Below are 19,148 nucleotides of genomic sequence, written 5' to 3' on the forward strand. Positions count from 1 at the left end.
GGGCTTCTCCCTCCCCCCGACCCGGACACCAAGGGCCTGTCAAATAAAATGCTTTACCCAAAGTCCCGTAGAGACAGGGCTGGGACTGGGGCTGCAGGGCACACCTGCGGTCAGGAAGGAGAAGCCAGCTGGATTTGAGAAGTGGGGAATGAAGCGGAGGAAGGGCAGGAGCCTCGGGGGTGGGTTTTACTCCAGTAAATCCTGGTGGAGCAGGAATGAGCACAAGGAGGGGCTCGGACCCGACCACACATCCACCCACCGCGGTGGGACAGCTTTGCGGAGGCAGACCAGACACCTGAGCAGATGGAGGTGTTTCCGCCCAGCAGACCGCCACCTGCAAACACACCTCAGAACACTGCCGTCGCCTGTCCTTTGTCTGCTTCTTAGGGAGGGCGTCCTGACCAGGAAGGAGGCACGGTTGGGCCGTGCCTGCCTGAGACTGAGCCCCCCTGGTTATCCCCGGGGGCCAGGGAGGCAGGAGCAACCAGCCTACCAACCAGGTGAATCCACAGGCCCCCGGAGTGGGGAAGCAGTCGGGTCTCTTTGAGCTGAAGTTTTCTCACCTGGAAAACAGAGAAAAGGAAACCCAGGAGTTCCTGCTGTAGCTCAGTGGTTTAAGAACCCGACACAGTGTCTCTGAGGATGCGGATTTGATCCCTGGCCTTGCTCAGTGGGTAAAGGATCTGGCATTGTTTTGGTCACAGAAGCGGCTTGGATCTGGCATTGCTGTGGCTGTGGCATAGGCCTGGAGCTGCAGCTCTGATTCGACTCGTAGCCTGGGAACTTCCATATACCACAGGTGTGGCCCTAAAAAGAAGAAGAAGAAGAAGAAGAAAGAAAGAACGGATAAGCAATGAGGCCCTACTGCACAGCACAAGGAACTATATCCAGTCTCTTGGGATAGAACATGATGGAAGATAATGTGAGAAAAAGAATGAGTATATAGACGTGTGACCGCATCACTTTGCTGTACAGCAGAATTTGGCACAACACTGTAAATCAACTGTACTTGAAAAAACAATTTTTTAATGTAAAAGTGTGAGATATCTCATTAATGATGCTTAGGTTGAATTTTTATATCAGAATAATATTTCATATATATTGGGCTACATAAAATATGGTCCTAAGGTATGTTCCCTATTTTCCCTCTTGCATTTTTAAGGTCACTCGGAGAAAATCTGAGATTGCACACATGACTCACCGATCACTGTTGGACTGTGCGGGCCTCAAATGTAGGAGGAGATGGGGCTGCCCCGCTCTGTGCAGAGAGGATGCAGCTGAATTCTGGAGGCCTCTTCGGCGGGTGGGAGGCGAGGAGGGTGAACCGAGCCTGGCGGATCCTTCTCAGGAGGGGCTTGCAGGGAAGGTAGAAACGCTTGATCACATGGAATGAAAGACCTTCTCACCCTGGAAGGCGCCGGAGCATCTCTGGGCAGAGTGGCTGCCTCGCTGGGGCGGGTCAGGACAGAGGGGTTCCTGAGGGTCCAGCCTAATAATAAACACGCGGCGACGGCCAAGGCGCATCTACCACGTGCCAGTGGAGGGTCCTACGTGATTACCACTTCTCTCAGCCACCCTGATGAAGCCGCACGACTTCCCCCCTCCGAGCGACGGAGTGGACAGGAGCCTGGCCCGAGGATACACCACCGGGCCGAGCTGGGATTTGAACCTGGTGCGCCCGGCTGCCGTGCCGGCGGGCCTGGAGCATCCCCCTTGGAGAGCCAGGGGGCAAGGGCCAGTGGAGCCTGGGGACCGGCCTCTCATTCGCGGGCGGCCAGGCCCCACCGGGCTCTCCAATTAGTGAGAGCAGCGAAATCAGAGGCAGCAACAAAGCTCTGCTAATGAGCTGCCACATTAAACAATGAGTCACACTTCCATACGGCGCCGCTCCAGCCCTAACCCGGAACAAACAAGCTGTGAGAAACAGTTTACAAAACAGCGAGGTGTGACTGTCTCCCTGCTGCCGCCCGCCGCTGCCACCGCCACCGCCACCGGCTCGGCAGCCCCCGCAGAGCCCGCCGCCCGCGGGCAGCCCCGGGCGCAGGGCCGGGCCCGGGAGGGCGCCCAGCCCGGGGCTCCGCGTCTCCGGAGGAGCCGGGCCACGGGCGCGGGGCAGCCTCACGGCAGTCCGAGCCCCCCTCCCCGAAATGCGGGGGCTCTCTGGTGCGGCCACGCCGGGACCTGGGGCGGGAAAGGTAATCGCTCGGGTCGCGGTTCCTTTATCTGTGTTACGGGGATGATAAAAATATCGAATAGCTCATTTTCCAGCTGTGCTGCTTCCATGTGACCCGCACAGGAACTGCCTGGTACCCGGTAGGTGCGCGGTAACCGCGGGTCCTTCCTCCCCCTTCCCTGAGCAGGGAATCCCAGAAGCTCCCAGCAACAGTGACTGGTGTCCTTGTCCCGTCCTAGCTTTCACTTGTGCCTGCCCCTGACCTGCCCCTCCTGAGCAGCGGGATCCTGTGGGCAGGAGCTGCCTCACTGTGACACGCCCAGGCTAAGCACAGGCGAGGTGGGAAGAGCAACAGGCTTTGGGGATGGATCCTTCCTCTGGTCGTTATTGGCTGTGGGATCCCAAGCAGCTACGGTAAGAACCATTTCTTTCTCTTTTCTTTCTTTCTTTCTTTTTTGTATCCAGAATCTGTTTCTTACTAACTGAGTCTAACACTTGACTGATGCCATGTAGTTTTGTCATCTGTGGAAGGGAATAAGAGACATTTACGAAGGCAAAAATAGTAATAACAAAAGCTAAGCACTTACCATGAGCCAGTTCTGTTCTCAGTGTTTACAGGTATTATCATTTTTTATCATGATCCTTCCACCTGCAGCACGGGGACGTTCCCAGGCCAGGGACTGAACCCACACCACAGCAGTGACCCAAGCCACAGCAATGACAATGCCAGGTCCTTAACCTGCTAAGCCACCAGGGAACTCGTATCATGATTTTTTGGAGGAAGTTAACATTATTAATCTAAGTTGATAGATAAGACATCGGATATCAGAAAAGTTAAGGAGTTTATAGAAGATTTAGATTGTTTTCAGTAACTTAACTAGCAACCCTAAGGTTAGAAACAAAGCAGTCTGTCTTCACCATTGTGAGCAGCTAGTATAACCTGATATACCTACCATTCCTTGAAGCCTGCCCTGTGCAAGACAAGGTGCCAAGGGCTGCATGGGCATTATCTCATCTCACCCAGTGGGTTATTATCCCATCTCACAGGCAAGGAACCCGATTCCCAAAGCAGTGAAGCAGCAGGGTGTGGTGGCTTGGTAATGTGTGACTCAGCTCAGTCAGACTCCATTTCCCAGGATTCCCTTTGCTCTGCAGTCCTGCGTAGAATCTCCCAGTGGTTGGGCTTCTCTAGTTGAACCCTGAGTGACACACATGACAAAGGCTCCACCGTATATTAGTGGTGGAGCTGGACTGCCTGTCACTCAGCTCTAGATTTTTCCGCGATTCTACTCTGATGATAATAGTTGATACGTACATCGTAACTCGATGCCAGCTTTATCTCCTTAATTCTCATGAAACCCTCTAAGGTGGCTTAATTATTATCATTCTATTCTTACGGGTGAGGCACAGAGAGGTTAAATAATTTGTTCAAGGTCACACAACTAATAGAGGGAAGCTGAAGGTCAAACCCGTAAGTCTGGCTACACAACCCATCTTTTCATCTGTTACAATGGTCTCTACATCTCAGCCCCACTGTAACTCATTCTCTGAGCCCCAGTTCTTCTCAATCTGTAAAGTGGGGGTAATCATCACTAATATATAAGATTATAGTGATAATTAAATGTGAAAATGTAGTTACAGGGCTTCTGGGAAGCTGAAACAACAGGGAATGAATTTACCCTCTGCCCTGAGCAACTGAAATGCTAGATAAAGTAAATGAAACAACAGTTTTCAGACACTGAACATCAGGCAGCACAAAATAGCAATCCCTGCGAGAGGAGAAACTAATGAGGTGAGCCCTACGATTGCCAGCTTCTGCCTGGGGAGAGTTTCCAGGCTGCAGCAGAGGGAGCAGGGTCCCAGCTGTCTCTTTGCTTTGAGGAGCCAGAGCAGGGAGTCCTGGGAGGCCAGAGCAACTAGAGTTCATAGGGGAAAGAACTGCAGAGACAAGAGCTCTGCAGAGAGAGAGCTCCAACGACCTGTAGAGAGTCTCCCTCAGGTCTTCAGCTGAATATTTAATAGCACTTGTATGTGAGGAAACTACCCAAGTTTGAGGAAAGAACCTCTCAAAGGAGCATAGGAAACAACTTCTGAAGTACATACAAGACCTGCAATGGTTTGTATCCCTACCAGCCAGAGTGAAAAATCTCCTAAATCATGAAGCATCAAGTTGATTCCTTAGAGGGCGTTGCTTCTGCAGCGGAAAAAAGAGAGTGGTCCTGCCTAACAAAGTTGAAAACCAAACCTCAACAGAATCAAACTCTTTTCAAGTAACTCGACTGCATCCCAGAACAAAGTTCAAGAGAATTTGATGTATAAAATTAAAACGGCCAGCACACAACAAGATAAAATTCCCCAGGTCTGGCGTCCAACCAAAAAATACCATGGATGCAAAAAAGCAGGATAATACAACCCGTAATGAGGAGGAACTTTAATTAATAGAAACAGACCCCCAATAAACAGATGATAGCATTAGTAAACAAGGACATTAAAACAATATAACAATGTAACACTATTCCATATGCTCAAGATGCTAAAGTAAGGACCGATCGAGTTAAGCAGATACTGGGGAAAAAAAATGGCCCAAGTTTTAAACTTCTAAAAATAAAAATTACAATATCTGAGACGAAAAATACATGGATGGGACCAACAGCAAATTTGATAACACAGCGGAAAAAAAAAGGATTCATAAATTTGAAGACATAGCAATGAAAGTATCCAAAATGCAATGAAGACAGGAAAAAAGTTTTAAAAGACAGACCATCAATGAGGTATGAGACAACTCCAAGAGCAGCTATTACTACATGTAACTGGAGTCCCCAAAAGAAGAGGGAAGCAGAAGACTATCTGAAGAAATAATCATCAGAAGAAATTTCCAAATTTGATAAAAAGTACAAATCATGGATTCAAAAATCTTCATAAAAATCAAGCACAAGGAACATAAGCAAAACTTCACTAAGGCAATATTATTATTATTTTATAATAATCAAGTTGCTTAAAACCAGTGATAAAGACAACATCTGAAAAGCAGCCAAAGAACAAGAGACATATTGCATACAAAGGAATAAAGACAAGAATAACAGCAGACTTCTCACTGGAAAGAATTCAAGTCAGAAAACCGTGGTACAACCATCTTTAAAGTATGGAATGTGTAAAACAAAACAAACTCCATCAATCTGGATTTCTATATCTAGTGAAAATATACTTTAAACAAAGGTAAAACAGATTTTTTTCCAAAATGAAAAAAGCTGAAATAATCACTAGAAGGTTTGCACTATGAGAAATGTTAAAATGTGGGATGGACTGGGAGTGTGGGGTTAATAGATGCAAACTATTACATTTAGAATGGATAGGCAATAAAGTCATACTGTATACCACAGGGCGCTATGTCCAGTCTCCTGGGATAGACCATAATGGAAAATAATATCTTAAAAAAGAATGCATATATGAGTCACTTTGCCGTACAGCAGAAATTAGCACAACATTGCAAATCCACTATATTTTTAAAAAAAGAGGGAGATGTTAAAGAAAGCCCTTGAGACACAAGGAAAAATGACACCCGATGGAAATCTGGATCTACACAAAAGAACAAAGATTTTTGGAAGTGGTAACCGTGTAGGAAAGTATCAAATACTTTTGTCTTATTTGAAATAATCTTTTGGAGTTCCCACTGTGGCACAGTGGATTAGGAATCTGACTGCAGCGGCTCAGGTTGCTGCAGAGGTGTGGGTCAGTCCCTGGACCAGCACAATGGGTTAAAGGATACAAGGTTAAAAGATCTGGTGTTGCTGAAGCTGTGGCATAGGTTACAGCTACAACTCAGATTCAGTCCCTGGCTTTGGAACTTCCATATGCCACCAGGGCAGCCATTAAAGTATAAAATAGGAGTTCCCATTGCAGCTCAGTGGGTTAAGAACCCAACCAGTATCCATGAAGATGCAGGTTCAATCCCTGGCCTTGCTCAGTAGTTTAAAGTATCTGGCATTGCCATGAGCTGTGGTGTAGGTTGCAAATGTGGCTTGGATCTGGTGTGGCTGTGGCTGTGGCATAGGCCAGCAGCTGTAGCTCCAGTTCCACCCCTAGCCAAGGAACTTCCATATGCAGCAGGTGCAGCCCTAAAAAATAAAATAAAATAAAATAAAATAATCTTTCATTTTGGCCACACTCATGGCATGTGGAAGTTCCCAGGCTAGGGAATCAAAGCTGCACTGCAGCAGCAACTTAAGGCACTGCAGTGACAATGCCAGATCCTTAACCCACTGTGTCAAAAGAGAACTCCTAAAATAATCTTTAAAAGATAATTTATTGGTTAAATAAAAAAATTCCAGGTTTATAATATATATAGAAGTAAAATATGTGACAAAAATAGCATAAAGTCTGGGAGAAGGGAAATGGAAGCATACTATTGTAAAGTTCTTAATTCAAACATTAATTGGCATAATAAGAAAGGTATACTGGGATAAGTTAAAGATGTATACTAAAAATCCAAAAGCAACCACTAAAAAAAAAAAAAAATACAGGTAATTAAGCCAATGAGGGACATAAAATGAAAAATTTTAAAAATATCCCATCAGGAGTTCCGGCTGTGGTGCAGTGGGTTAAGAATCCAACTGCAGTGGCTCGGCTCACCGCAGAGGTGTGAGTTTGATTCTCAGTGTGTTTAAGGATCTGGCATTGATGCAGCTGAGGTGTAGGTCACAGCCGTGGCTCAGATTAAATCCCTGCCCTAGGAACTTCCATGTGCGGAGGGTGCAGCCATTAAAAAAAATAAAAATTAAAAGTACCCAATCAGAAAAAGAGGGAAAAGGGATAGAACACAGAGGAAAATAGAAAATAAGTAAATAGCAAGCAGACAGATTTAAACTCAATCATATCAATAATCACACTAAGTGTAAATGGCCTAAACCACCATTAAGAGGCCAAGATTGTCAGATTGTTTATCCAGCGCAAGATCCAACCATGTATGCTTGCCAGAAGCCCATTTATAAATTGAAATTCTGTCAAAAACTGATGGAATTGCAAGGATAAATGGGAAAATAAAAATTATATTTAGAAATATATCAATATCCCTTTCTCAATAATCACTAGAAGAAGAGGCAGAAAGTCAGCAAGGATATAGTAGACTAGAACGACACATTTCGCCTAAGTGACATTTATAAAACATTTCACCAAACGACAGTAGCGTACACATTTTTAAAGGGCACATAAAACATTGACCAAGATAGACTGTATTCTGCCCATAAAACAAGTTTCAATAAATTTACTATTAGTCGAAGTATGTTCTCTGACTACAATAAAATTAGAGATCAACTTTAAAAACATATCTGGAAAATCATCCCAATATTTGGAAATTCAATAAGATACTTCTAAATAACCCATGGGTCCAAAAAGAAAATGAAAGAGACATTAGTATTCCGAACTGAATGAAAATGAAAATGCATGTCAGAATGTGTGGAATGACAGGAAAACAGTGGTTAGCAGAAAATGTATAAGACTAAACTCCTATGATTAGAAAAAAAAAAGGTTTCAAATCAGTGTTATCAGCCTCCAAAGAACTAGAAAAAGAAGAGTAAATTAAACCCAAATCAGCAGAAGAAGAAGAAAAAAAAGATGAGAGCATAAATCAATAAAATAGAAACAGAAAAGTAAGAGAAAATCTATACAATCAAATCTTGTTGTTTTTAGAAGATCGTTTTTCCAAATGACTCTTGAAAGAAATACCAAAGGAACAGAATGCAGCCGAGCACCAGCCCTGGAGTCTGACGGCCTTGACCTCAGTTACGGCTCCACGGTACTCGCCTCGTGACCTGGGATGGTCCATCCCGCACTTTCCTCTCTTGTGAAATAGAGAAACTTGCCTTTTATTTCCACATCCAGGTACATTTTCTCTTATTATGCTTTGCTTTATTGCATTTTCTTTTTTCTTTTTTTCCAAACTGAAGGTTTGTTTCAACCCAGTGTCAAGCAAGTCTACACACACACCATTTTCCCAACTGCATTTGCTCATTGTGTGTCTCTGTGTCGTACTTTGGAGATTCTCAAAATATTTCAAGCCCTCCGCCAAGGAAAGGTGGGGGCTCAGATAACAGTTAGACTTTCCTTAGCAAGGAAGTAGTTTTAATTAGGGTACGTACATTGTCGCTTTGGACTTGATGCTACTGCACACAGTACACTACGGTACGTAACTTTACATGCCCTGGGAAGCCAAAAACTCATGTGGCTTGCTTTATTTCACTGTTCGCTTTATTGTGGTGCAACACAGATTGCCAGTGGTGGTGAAAATGTCATACAGCTGGTCCTTTGCATCCGTGGGTTCCACATCCGCAGATGAAACCAGCTCCAGAGCATGTTCTGTGTTTACCCTCTGTGGCTGGCCGAATGCTCGAATTCGGACACCCTGGATGAGGGGAGCCGGCTATGGGCCTTGACTCAGATTTAAATGCCTGAGGTGGGTCCTGGAGTCAGTCCCCTGCAGGTACCAAGGGGCGACTCTAACCCCACGTGCTCAATGTGTCAGTATTTATCAAAAGCTTACATGTATTTACTCTTTGCCCAACATTTCAAGTTCTGAGATTCTATTTTCTTCAGTAGGTCTTTTGAGATGTGATTCCCATAGCATTAATTCACCAGGTAACACATAAAATTCAATGACTTAATTTATTCGCAGAGTTAGACAACCGTGACCACAGTCCATTTGGGAAGATTTCCGTCTCCCCCCAGAGAAACTCCATACCCATCAGCAGTCACTCCCATTGCCTACCCAGCCCCTCAGCAGACAGCCCCTCGCCTAGTTTCTCTCTGTGCAGGTTTGCCTATTCTGGACATTTCGTGTAAATGGAATCACACAATAGGTGATGCTTCGTATCTGGCTTCTTTCACCGAGCATAACACTTCCAGGTTTCGTCTGTGTCGCAGCATGTGCCAGCACTCTACTGCTGTTGATTGCTGAGTAATAGTCCACCGTACGGATATATTTCATGTTTATCCATTATGAGTGGATGGACATTTGGACTGTTTCTTAATTTTGGCTATTAAGAACAAGGCTGGGAAGCTCCCGTCATAGCTCAGTGGTTAAAGAACCCAGCTAGTATTCATGAGGACGTGGGTTCGATCCCTGGCCTTGCTCGGTGGGTTAGGGATCCTGCGTGGCTGTGGCTGGGGTGGAGGCCAGCAGCTGCATCTCCAGTTAGACCCCTAGCCTGGGAACCTCCATATGCCACGGGCGCGGCCCTAAAAAGACAAAAGACGAAAAGAAATAAAAAGAACAAAGCTGTTAGGAACATTCACGTGCACGTTTTTGTGTGGACATACGTTTTCATCTCTCTTGAGGGAATAAGCAGCAGTAGAATTTCTGGGTTAAATGATAATTCTGTGTCTAGCTGTTTTAAGGACTTCCAGACTCTTTTCCAAAGTGGCTGCGCCATTTTATGTTCCCACCACCAATTTACGAGAGCTCCAGTTTCCCCACACCCTCACCAGCGTTCAGGACTGAATTTTTGTATGTCCTCCTCCCCCCTTCCTGCCAAGTTCACATGTTGAAGCCCTCATCTCTCGTTTGGGTGCATTTGGAGGTAGGGCCTGTGAGGAGGTGAAAAATTAAATGAGGGCGTAAGGGTGGGGCTCTAATTCTGTAAGACTGCCATCCTTATAAGAAGAGACTCAGAGGGGTGTGTGTGTGTGTGTGTGTGTGTGTGTGTACACCTGCACGTGCACGAAGGACCTGTGTGAGCATCTTACAGATGGCGACGTCCACGAGCCAGGAAGAGCGGTCCTACCAGAAACCAAGTCGCCACAAACCTCGATCTTGGACTTTGCTGACTCCAGAACTCTGAGAAATAAATTTCTGCTGTTTACACCAAACAGCCTGCAGTATTTTGTTGCACAGCCTGAACAAACCACAACCACACGGCATCGTCTGTCTTTTTTATGACACTGTCCTGGCGAATGTAAAGCGGTGGCTCCTTGTGGGTTTGCTCTGTGTTTCTCTAATGGCTAATGAGGGTGAGCATCTTTACTGATTTCTTATTTTTTTTACTGTTTTTGGTTTTTAAGGCCACAGATGCAGCATATGAAAGTTCCCAGGCAAGGGGTCAAACTGGAGCTACAGCTGCCGGCCTACACCACGGGCACAGCAAGGCCAGATCCGAGCCACGTCTGCGACCTACACCACAGCTTGTGGCAATGCTGGATCCTTAACCCACTGAGTGAGGCCAGGGATCGAGCCCACATCCTCGTTTGTGCTAGTCCAGCTCATAAGCTGCTGAGCCACAGCGGGAACTCCAGTGAACATCTTTCCACGTGCTTATCAGCCTTTTGTAATCTTCTTTAGAGACATGTCTGTTCAAATACATGGCTCATTTTTTTTTCCATCTGGGTATCATTGTATTGGCAAGCCTACAGATACTCTTACACCCATATGAAATTGATGCAGACAAAGCTTGTTTGTTGCAGCAGGTAGGAAATAACCCTGGTTCACCACTGGGACTGTGCAGTTCATCTGCCCTGTGGAGTATTACATAGCTGTGAAAAAGAGAATAAGGTCACAGAGTAGTTTATAAAAGGTACCTCAGGATACAGTGTTCAATGAAAATAAGTAAGATGTAGAACTATACATAGTATTCTTCCTTTTTTTTTAAAGAAAGAGGAAGAAATAGAAGTATATATTATTATTACTAACTTACATTGCAATAAGGAACCACTGGAAAGATCCATAAGGAATTTTTTTTAAGGGATTACTACTGTGGTGGAAGGTGGATGATGGGGTCAGCAAGAATAGAGACAAAACTGAGATGCCTTATTGTATAGTTTTATACATTATTTTGATTTTTGAAGCATTTAAATGTGTTACTTAACCAAAAGACTAAAAACAATTTTTTTGGCCATGCCCACAGCATGCAAAAGTTCCCAGGCCAGAGATGGAATCCAAGCCACAGCAGTGACAATGCCAAATCCTTAACCCACGAGGCCGCCAGGGAACTCACAGACGCTAAAAATTTAAATATGAAAAATTTTAAATTTCGGTAGTGTCTGGCTCCTAATAGGTGTCTCCTCTGGATGTCGCCTCCTTCCGTCCCCAACAGATGGACATCCTTCATCTATGGGAGGAGGGTAGGGCACGGCCACACACTGTTCCCAGCTTAAGTTGCTGTGGAAAGGGAAGAATTTTCTCACCCAGCATTGTGGATAAAAATCTCAAGGAAGGACCCCAATTTTCTCTGCTTGAGTCACATGTTCATCCTTGTGGCAAGAAGCAGGCAGTGCAACCCAATGCCCATCAGACCCAGACGTGCCGCAGAAGTGTCATTTCTTCAGAGGGAGAAGGATACCATCATGGGGTGAGGGCCAGTGTGCAGCCAAAGCCACGGGCATCTGCTTCCGCAGGGGAGACGGGCGGTATAAAAAGGCGGCTCTTAGAGTGTGGTGCATGTGCCGTGGTGTAGGTGGGCGCAGTGTGCTGCGGGAGCCCGGGGGAGGTGGCAGCCTGGCCAGGAAGATGCCTTGGAAGTGGGGAAGCTGTGACTGCGTTTTGGATGACGAGGAGAACATCTTCGGGGAGGAAAAAGAACGTGGAAATGTGCTCCAGGCAGAGGGAAAGGCAACGTGAGCAAAGACCAGGCAAATAAGATAATGCTAGGAGCTGAATTGTGCACCCCCCAGATTTACACGTCGAAGCTCTAAAACTCAGTCCCTCAGAGTGTGATGGATTTGGAGAGGTACGTACGTTAAAGAGAGGCCGTCAGGCTGAGCCCTACTCCAACCTGACTGCTTTCTTTATAAGAAGGGAATCTGCACACGCAAGGGAACAGCAGGGGTGGGAGTGCACATGGGAAACACCCTGTGAAGACAGCAAGGAGGCGGCCGTCTGCAAGCCAAGGAGAGAGGCCTCAGGAGAAGCCAAATCTGCCAACGTCTATTGCCTATCCTGACTTCTAGCCTCTGGAACTTTGAGAAAATTAATTTCCCATGGTAAGCCCCCCAGCCTGCCGTCTTTGTTATGGTGGCATGAGTTGACCAAGGCAGGCAGCATGAGGCATTTAGGAATTTCGGGCTGCTTTGCCTTCCCAGGCCACAAGGTGTGAGGCAGGAGTGGCAGGTGCTTGTGCAGGACAGTTATGAGCACAGCTTTGATCTGATAAGCATGTGGTTTAGTGGAAATAAAAGGAGCTCATGTTTCTGAGTGTCTGTTCGGCCTAGTCCTCTCCCTACAGTCACTGGCTAGATGCTCACGATGATCCTCCGAGCGCTGTCATCACCCCCTGGGTACAGTAAAGAACACTGAGGCACAGAGAGGTTGAGTGACGTGCCCAAGATCACACAGCCAACACGTGATGAGGCTGGGATTAGAACCCAGGCAGATCCACTTCTAGTCCTAAGGAGGAAGGACACACAGAATCTGGGGGCTGCCTGGAAGTGGGCGATAGAGGAGGATGTGGACAATGACGGGTTTTGAGCCCAAGTCCCTAGCGTACAGCGGTACGCAGGCTTCCAAGACCCGGGAGCGGCTGGCCTTGAGACCTGGGAAGTAGCGTAACACAAATAAGCCAGTACATGAGACTCGAAGCCAAAGGCGGGGGCTCGAGTCCCAGCACTGCTTCTACGTGTGGCTGTGGGCAAGGGCTTCAGCCCTTCTGGAGCTCGATTTCCTCACCCGGGAATAGCAGTGATATATCCATCTCAGATACCCAACGAATGAGAGCTGATGTTATTATTTTCTGGAAATCCTCGAGTCACGGCTGCTGTTGCCGTTACAGCCACAGGAGGGCTGGGAGGCGTTGTGCTCTCTTGGACAGGCTGCTTCCTGAAGCCCTCTCCCCACCCCAACCGGGGCAGCCCTTCCATGCTTCCGGCCTGCTTCCTCCTGGAAGCCCTCCCACTGCTGCCGCTCAGGGGCCACTGACACTTTAATAATTTCTCTCTGAGGCGTTCCGTCGTGGCTCAGTGGTTAACAAATCTGACTAGGATCCAGAAGGATGCGGGTTCGATCCCTGGCCTCGCTCAGTGGGTGAAGGATCCGGCGTTGCCCTGAGCTGCAGTGTGGGTCGCAGATGCAGCTTGGATCCCGTGTTGCTGTGGCTGTGGTGTAGGCCGGCAGCTGTAGCTCCAAGTAGACCCTAGCCTGGGAACCTCCATATGCCGTGGGTGCGGCCCTAAAAAGCAAAAAAAATTAAAAATAAAAAAATAATAATTTGTCTCTGAGTAATTGCTCTGCCCTGGCTGGTTGGTGATGCACCTGCACAGGACAGGAGGGACTCCAGTGACAACTGCAGTCTGTCTCCTTCCTTCCCTCCTTCTCTGTCACCCTTCCTCTAGAAACCTGAGGCATCTGTGCCATCAGGCCCTGAGACATGATTTACTGGGGGGACAAGCAACTCCAGTCCTCACTTCCAGACGCCTTTGCGTTCCTAAAATCCAGTGACAAATCGGAGCGCAGGAACGCAACGAGCGTCGGAAGTGGGCCTCTGACGCGCAGGGGGAGCCCGGGAGCCCCCTCTTCACACGCAGTGGCCGGTTTCCAGCCTTAGCTCCGCCCCCTTCAGAGAGCTCATCCTTCTGGGGGGGCCTGGCCTCTGAACCACAGAGGCTCTCATTTCCCCCCGATGGGCTTTACAGAGTAAGGACCAGGCGGATTCAATGCAGAGACGACTCCTAGGGTTTGCCTTGCCCTCCGCTAAGGAATTAGGACTAATTAAGCACCTACTGAATGCCGGGCCCCTGTACTAAGCAAGAGAAAATAAAAGAATTAGGGAGACAGCACATCCCTGGGTGCTGAGGGCAGGGCAGGGAGGTGGGCTGGGAATCCCGGGACTAGCCCCCAACCCCTACACTCCCCCTACCTCTGTCTGCTGGGGAGGGAGAGGCTAAGGGAGGGCAGACCTGGCTCAGACCCGCCTGGGGGCGGGGCTTCTGTGCCCCGCCTGCCTCATCCTCTCACACTCCGCCCTGTCACACTTCTTAAATGAGAGAGTCCGAGCCAAGCACTTAGCATCCTGCCTGGCGAACAGCAGCTCTTGACAAATGCCTCCCTGGCCCCGCCCGTGGTCTGTCCTGCACACGCCTCGTCCCTCAGGGTTTCAGCGGCGCTCTGACACCCGCGTGCCACTCACTCTCCAGATGCCTCTCATCCCCCAACTATACAGACACACACACACACTCACAGGGGCACCCGCGACACGGCCCTACACACTCCTCCACCTACCCCATTTTCTCTCTGTCCTGAACTTGCCCTGGCCAGCTCCTGGAGGGGCCACGTGGCCCGGGCAGGGCAGCAGGGAGAAGCCATCCCAGAGGCCTGAGTCTGGAGAATTCTGGAGAAGGGGACCTGAGGCTGGCAGGAAGGGCAGGAGGGGAGGCTGGTGATGCGGAGGGCTGGGCCGGGCTCACCCCAGCCTGTTCACCTGAGATGTCTGGAGCCTGAGACCAGCCTTGGAAAGCGGCGCTGGGGGTGGGGGACAGAGGAGGTGGCACGAAGCCTACGGAGCATCCCTGGGACCAACCCAAGCTGGAAACAGGAGGTTTGGAAGGGCCATCCCTGCCCTAAAAGGCCTCTCCGACCTCAGGGCAGAACCTGGACCCTGCCTGTACCCAACCCGTCTCAAGGATGACGGGGTGGGGGGGGGGATCAAGGACTTGGCCCCTCCTCCCACCTCCACTCCCAAGTGTCACCTGCAAGAACCGTGATCCTTGGGCAGAGTCGGAGACAGAAAGGCTTGGGACAGACAGACATCGGATGGAAAGAAATAAGAATTGTGGCCTGGGCATCAGAAGAGCAGTGGGGGAGGCGCTCAGCTCTGGACCCTGGACCCCAACACACACATAGCACCATCAGGGCACACTCAGCGTGGATGCCTGGCATGGATATACAGACACACAGCACAGAGACACGACCCAGCTCAACAGACACAACCCCAGCACGTGCAGACACACTCTTAGCTACAGCGTGTCGACACCTCATCCAACTCATACCCACAGACACACAACATACTCACGACAGTGCACACTTGCAACAGTGGCACACGGGGCATGTCAAGATTCACTGGACACACCACCCAGCCGAAGCCCCGCGCAGCAGCAGAGGTGCTTCCCCTGCGCACACTGATAACCCAGAAATAAGCACATACTATTCAGGCAGGAGAGGTGTAGGCACACAGACACACATGATCACACACACACATTGCACCGTCATGGGGTACCCTGGGGAGCAGCCTCAGGCCAGAGGATGTGCCCCTGTCACTTTTGGCATCCGGAAGGCTGCGGGGAGGGATTTCAGCAGGTGGTTGCCCCCCGCCAGGACCTGGTCTCCTGGTTCCTCTATCAGACCCACTGGAAGCCCTACCCTTCCGCCTGCTCCTGCTCCTCTTGCTCCCTGCGTGCAGATCCAAAACACACCGTGCTTCCCTGTGCTTTTGTGCAGCTCCCTCTGCCGAAAACACACTCCCACCTCCGGCTGCCAGTGGTCTTTAATTTCATGGACCAGTTACAAACTTCAAGAGAAAGTTTGGGAAATGACAGAAGGTTGCCACCTCTTCGTTATCTTAAAAATGAGGTTTAAAATACAACTGCCACCCTCTAGCCGTTGTTTTATAGAAAGCACCTTATGACCTGGACACCGGCAAAGTAGGAAGGTCACAGTCGGGGGATGAGGGCGAGTCCTTCACCTTGAGCGCATTCGCTTTCCCATGAAGCCCCCTGCGTCGTCCTGCTTTTTCTCACTTCACCCAGGAGCCTCTGGAAAAAGATCGGGGTTTGGAACTACCAAGTCCTCCGGTCCCAGGGCACCTCCTCCGGGAGGCCCACGTGGCGTTGTCTCAGCGTCAGGCCCGTTGTCCTCTGTACGCGTAGCACAGTCCTCGTTGCTTACCAAGGGCTCACTCACTTAAGCACTGCCAGGGCTTGACACAGATTATCTCCTTTTATCCTCATCACTCTGAAAAGTGAACTCTTTTTTTTTGTCTTTTTAGGGCCACACATGTGGCATATGGACGTTCCCAGGCTAGGGGTCCAATCAGAGCTGTAGCTGCTGGCCTCCACCACAGCCACAGCAACGCAGGATCCGAGCTGCATCTGCAACTACACCAGAGCTCACAGCACGTGGATCCTTCACCCACTGAGCGAGGCCGGGGATCAAACCCGCGTCCTTATGGATACGAGTCGGGTTTGTTCCCACTGAGCCACGACGGGAACGCCAGGGTGAACATCTCATGTCTCCCCCAGTCCTGCACCCGTGCTCGAGCTGCAGCTCACGGTGATGGACAGGACCACAGAGACAAGCCTGGGCGGCGAATCCAGGCTCTTTGCTTCTTGGTAGTATGACTGGGGCCGGTCGCCTCATCAATCGGAGTCTCGGTTTTTATCATCAGTGAAATAGGAGCAACAATTCCTGCCTCCCATTGCTGTCCTGAGGGAGCGCAGGCAGAGCTCCCAAGTGCCGGGCTCCTGGAAGGTGCTGGACTGTCTGAGTTCGCCCTCCTGTGTCCCCAGGCTTCCCGTCTACCTCATTCTCCTGACTGTCCTCCCACCTTTCCTTGCAGGCTCCTGGGTAAGAACCCACTGCCTTTCTTCCCTCTAAAAGCAGGATGTCCCACAGAACAATCTTTGGCCCTCCTCTCCCTTCTGTCTGCTCTCACTCGCTGGGAGATCACACCCAGTCCCAGGATGTATCATCTGGAAACTGACTCCAAAATTTACGTCTCTGGTCCTGCTCGCTCCCCAGGACTCCAAACCTATATGTTCAACAGCCTCCCTGGCCCCAAGGGTCTCTCAGAGCGTATTCATAGAAAACAAGCTTCTCAAGCTAACCCATTCCTCCGCCGATGTCCTCATCTCAGTAAGTCAGGCCGTTATCACCCAGGTGCTCGAGACAAAAGCACATTTGAGTCTTCTCTTTCTCTCACCCCTCAACTACAGTCACCAGCAAATTTCACAGCCCCTGTCTCCAAACTGGAGGCCAACCTTTCCACTTGTCTCCCTCTCCATTACTCTCACTGGAGTCCGACTGCCCATCATACCTCGCCCGGTTCGCGCCAGCAGCATCCTCACTCTTCTCTCGGCGCTGATGCTCACTCCTTTAAAAGACGGCTTTTAAAGGACGTCTTTACGTCAGGTGGGGGAGCCCTTCAACCTGGGTCTTTTTCAAGACGTTCTGGGCTACTCTAATCCCTTTGTATGTCCCCATAGCTTTCAGAATGAGCGTGTTATTTTAACAACGAAAAAACTCTCCTTCCGGAGTTTTGACTGAAATTGCTTTGACCCTACAGATCAATTTAGGTGGCGATGTCCTAACCCCGTTGAGTTTTCCAATCCTCGAACATCCCATCAGCCCCTTTACTTCAGTCTTCTTCATGTCACCACTGATTTATAACATTTACTGTAGAAGTGTTGCATGTTTTTTTCTATCTGCTTCCAAGTATTTTGTGCTTTTCATGAATTATAAATAAGGGTTTTTAAAACTTTCTCTTCTCCAATTGCTTACAGCGAATATATAGGAATACAGTTGCTTTTGTATATTACATTTGCATCCTGCAAATATGCTAAATTCCCTTATCAGCTTTGGGAGTTGTTTTGGATCTACACTTAAAGTAGTTTCACTTCTTCCTTTCAGTCTTTCTACCTTTTATTTCCTTTTCTTGCCTTATTGCACTGGTGAGGTCTTCCAGTTCAATGCTGGATACACATGGTGAGAGCAAGCGTCTTCGCCTTATTCCCAAAGAGGAGAAAAGCAGTAATTCTTTCACTATGAAGTATGCCATTAACTGTAGGCTTATCATAGATGTCCTTTATCAGGCTGAGAAAGTTACCTTCTAGCCTCATTTGTTACGAGGTATTTTATTTTTGTTTTTTAAATCATAAATGAGTGTTGAATTTTGTCAAAAGCTCTTTTTCTATATCTACTGAGATAATGTTTTTCTCCTTTATTCTGGTAACGTGGTAGATTAAATGGATTGGCTTTTTAAAACATTAACCTTTGCATTCCTAGAATAAACCACATTTAGTAATCACATATTCTCTTTTTTATATACTGCTAAACTTTTTTTTCCATTATAGCTGGTTTACAGTGTTCTGTTAATTTTCTACCATACAGCAAATTGACCCAGTCACACATACACACATACAATTTTTTTTTTTTTTTGTCTTATCAGGGTCGCACCCACAGCATATGGAGGTGCCCAGGCTAGGGGTCTAATCGGAGCTGTAGCCACCGGCCTACACCACAGCCACAGCAACGTGGGAGCCGAGCCTCATCTGTGACCTACAGCACAGCTCACGGCAGCACCGGATCCTTCACCCACTGAGCAAGGCCAGGGATCGAACCCGCAACCTCATGGTTCCCAGTCAGATTCGTTAACCACTGCGCCACGACGGGAACTCCAATAAATTATTTTTTTAAGTCATACCTTTTTGGATAGTTGGGCAGAAATACATAGCCAGTAGAATCATTTATGCTGGGCTCCTAAATGAATGCGGGGGCGGGGGGGTTGTTCCCTTCTCTTCTAGTTTCTGAAAGAGTTTGTATACCGTTGGTATTACTTACTCCTTAAGTATTTGACAGAACTGACCAGTGAAATTATCTAGGTGGGAAATTTGCATATTATAAATTCAACTTCTTTAGTAGACATAGAGCCTCCCAGATTTTCTATTTTTTCATACAGAATGGGCTTTTTAAATGTCGACAAATAATATTACTCCCCTTATGGAATCTTCTAATGGCTTCTCCTCGAACTAAGAATAAAATCCAAGGTCTCATTCATAATCTGTAAGGCTCTTTCTGATCTGGGTCCTGCCTGCTTTACAGATCTCACTTGATCCACGTTCCTGATATTATGGGGCTGATTCCTTAATGTCATTTAGACTTCAGCCCATGTGTCAGCTCCTTAGGGAAGTCTTTTTCACCAGCAAGTCAAAATAATGTCCTCAGCCATTCTGTGTCATATTATCCATTAAGAATGGCACCGCAGGTTAAGGATCCTGAGTTGTCACT

At 48.1% G+C, this 19,148-nt stretch overlaps 1 long non-coding RNA gene across 5 annotated transcripts in view; it reads right to left on the bottom strand.

Annotated features, from left to right (window-relative positions):
• The window catches only part of LOC125132374 (uncharacterized), a 103,268-nt gene that overhangs the window by 1,345 nt on the left and 82,775 nt on the right, over positions 1-19,148 (bottom strand). For all 5 annotated transcript variants that reach the window (XR_007136229.1, XR_007136231.1, XR_007136230.1 and 2 more), the window contains 2 exons: positions 1,202-1,354; positions 347-563 (listed from right to left, as the gene is read on the bottom strand). This is a non-coding gene — a long non-coding RNA (uncharacterized LOC125132374). The remainder of the gene's footprint in view (positions 1-346; positions 564-1,201; positions 1,355-19,148) is intronic.

This window comes from Phacochoerus africanus, chromosome 8 (genome assembly GCF_016906955.1).
Source record: "Phacochoerus africanus isolate WHEZ1 chromosome 8, ROS_Pafr_v1, whole genome shotgun sequence".
In the NCBI taxonomy this organism is placed as follows: Eukaryota; Metazoa; Chordata; class Mammalia; order Artiodactyla; family Suidae; genus Phacochoerus; species Phacochoerus africanus.